This window comes from Sminthopsis crassicaudata, chromosome 2 (genome assembly GCF_048593235.1).
Source record: "Sminthopsis crassicaudata isolate SCR6 chromosome 2, ASM4859323v1, whole genome shotgun sequence".
In the NCBI taxonomy this organism is placed as follows: Eukaryota; Metazoa; Chordata; class Mammalia; order Dasyuromorphia; family Dasyuridae; genus Sminthopsis; species Sminthopsis crassicaudata.
Genome location: NC_133618.1, coordinates 612788372 through 612791480, shown reverse-complemented (window position 1 = coordinate 612791480; position 3109 = coordinate 612788372).

Sequence of the window (3109 nt, the reverse complement as noted above, 5' to 3'; positions counted from 1 at the left end):
CCTGATTCTGATCTAGTCATATGGCATATGGGGAAACAAAGTGTGAAGTATTTATATTATTTAAGCAACTTCTTCTCAAGTTACTCCTTTGTCCTTGGTGGTCACTGTTTTCTGGAGCCCAAGGGAAGTAACCTCTCTCATTGACATTTCCTCCATCCTTGCCTTGCATTCCTTCAGGCCTCCTGGCTAACACTGCTGATAGCTTTATCATAGGAGATGCAAAAGCAAAATGACTTAAAAATCAGCACATGTGGATTCTAGTCCCAGCTGTGCCATCAGTTGGCCATAACCTAGCCTGACTAACTCTAGTTTTTAAAATGAAGATTTTAAATCCCTACTTTAAAATTTTGTATATGATTCCATATAAACACACTACTAACATGTTACCTAGGTAATGTAGCATCTTAAATAGCGATTCTTTAACCAAAGTGATGGGATTTTGGGTTAGGGGTGCTGTGTAGAGGCTCCTTAAAAAGGTTCTTCCCCTGTCAGTTTTTCAGGACCAGCTTTGTGGGTGCCTCATAGACATAGACTGAACTAGAATCCCAAAGATGGGGTCTCAACCTCCAGATTCCAGGAATCTCATTGATGCAGAGGATACCTGGTATGGAACCTCCCTCTACTAGGGTGGGTCAGCCCTTTTTCTGTACCTTACAGCCTTGGGGGCCTCCAACGTTGAGAAGAAAAGTGGCTTGTTGGGGGTTAGAGGCAGCACTTGCTCCTCAGCCCTTCTTGCACAGCTCTTTTCACTTTGCTGTGATAGGCCATCAAAGCTTCGGACGCCCAAGTGCTGAAGAGGACTAAATAGAGAGCCTCGTGGATGCTGCAGGAGATTGTGTTGGAGGAGCAGGGTCTCCCTTTTGGGCAATTTTGAGGGTTTGGTTTTTTGGAATGGTCATCCTCAGAGAGGGGAAGGGACTTACAAGTCCAAAGCCGGACAGTTTGTGACAAAACCAGGTCTCTAGCCCACACATAGCACCATCCTGTTTCTGAGGATTCTTCCCCCTTTTGTCCTGTTTAGGTGTGTGTGCCCAGCATGGTAGAGAGGGAAGGAAGCTTCCAGTTGGGAAGCCTGGATTTTCCTTGAGTGGCTGTCACTTGCCACACACTCACCCCTGGCAAAGCTGCTTTTCTGTCTGGGGTTTCCAGAGATTGGACTGGGTGACTCTGGCCCTTGCAAGCCCTCTCTGATTGTTTGGCCTTCTGTTTTAATATCTGACTTGGGTGACCTGAAATAACATTGACTTCATCTGCCATTCTTTTCCAGTATCCTTAGAGCCTGCCTCTCCACTAGAATCTATTTTCTTACTTAAATAGCATTTATTCTGATCAATTTTTTTGTTTTAAAAGTTTTATTTTCCACTTGGGTTTTACAGCTGTCTCTATGAGTATAGTCCTTTGTAAGACTACTGACTCTTCTGATGTTTTAGCAGAGTCCCTCGGCCCAAATCCTTTGGGTACCTTTACCCATCAAATTTTGTGCCAAAAATCTGGAAGTTTGCCATTTGGTTCATTATGAAGTCCCTGTAGCAGAGCCACACACATTATTTCCAAAGCCCCACATGACTGCAGCAGTCAGCCTCCAAGGGCTAACAACCTCTATTCTTGAGACTAAATTCCAAAAATGCAAGGATCTGTGACTTACCTGGGAGTGAGGTGTCACTTAACTGATGTGATCCTGGTATTGCAAGCCCCCAACCCAGCTTTCTATCCCCTACTACACTCCAATAAAAATGGGGGCCACTGAACCCTGCGGGAGAATCCCTGTGGATGCAACATTTGCTCTACATTTGGCCCATAAAGATGAGTGTTGCAGGCCATGTTTCAAACCCCTGCCCTGTACAGCTCTGTCTTTCAGAAAGCGCCTTCTTTGGTCACAAAGTGGGCAGAGGGCAGTATGACATGGTACTGCTTGTCTGTCTTGGGGGGGGACACAAAGTTAGTGGAAGGTGCATTTGGCCTTTTAACAGCTTGGGGGAGAATTCAGTGGGGACAGAAGAGTCAAAACTATGGATGATCTTGGGGTCTTCACGAGTGAGTTTGGGGTAGGAAACAGCAAGTCCCACATGGCAGGTACCCAAATAACTAAGCAACTGTGAGAATGGGAAGAAATACAGGGATACAAAAAAATCTATTATGAACCTTTTACCTAAAACCTGGATAAAATCTTTTGTCATACATAGTATCAAATAGTATGATACAAGATAGGTGCTTTTTGTTTTACTTTGAAAGTAGTTTACTTTTGAAATTACTATACAAATGATTGCACATTAAACAACTTTTAAGCAAACTTGTTTCCATTTAAATTGTTAAATTACATAAAATTTCTAAGAAGCCAATTGTGTAAATATAAAAACTGGAGTCAGTAGAAAAAATATCACGGCAAATTATCCCATCTCCTACTGTTGGGTCTTCCTTTGTACAAGTGGCCCCTCATCTGGAATTGTCAGACTCTTTGAAACCACAATTTGGGGTGACCCCAAATTTCTCTCCTTGCTTTCCACATATTTTCTATTTACAATTATATGTACTCTATCCAGCAGATGTAAATTCCATGAGGAGGACCACCCACCCAGCCATATCCCACCCCATTCATAGCACCTTGCTTACTAAAAGGCAGAGTATAATTCTGTTGTATGATCCAAAAGATATTTTTGCTTCAGGTATCCAGAATTTCAACTAGAACAGTCGCTGTGGAAGTGATGCAAATTTTATGCTTTATCCTTTCTTCTGTCCTCTGTTCTAGTGAAGGTTTCTGAGCTGTAAACAAATAGCCAAAAGGTGGACCAAGGAAGAATATTTGTTGTTATAATTCAGGGACAATTGATTATCAGTTTAGCACAGAAGGGACACTGATCTAGGGACCTAGATTTGAATTCAGAATATCTGAGTTTAAGTCCTCAATTTAATACTAGTTATTAAAATCATTTAACTCTTCTGACCTTCACTTTCCTCTCTGCAATATGGGTATATACATATTTTAAAGCACTTAAAAAGGATAGCTATCAATGATAAAAATGGACTAAAAACTAGAGCAGGAGCAAAGGAAAAGGACTAGCTGTTTATCTAAGCAGGGCAGATCCACTTTCTAAGACCAAGGAGAGACTGA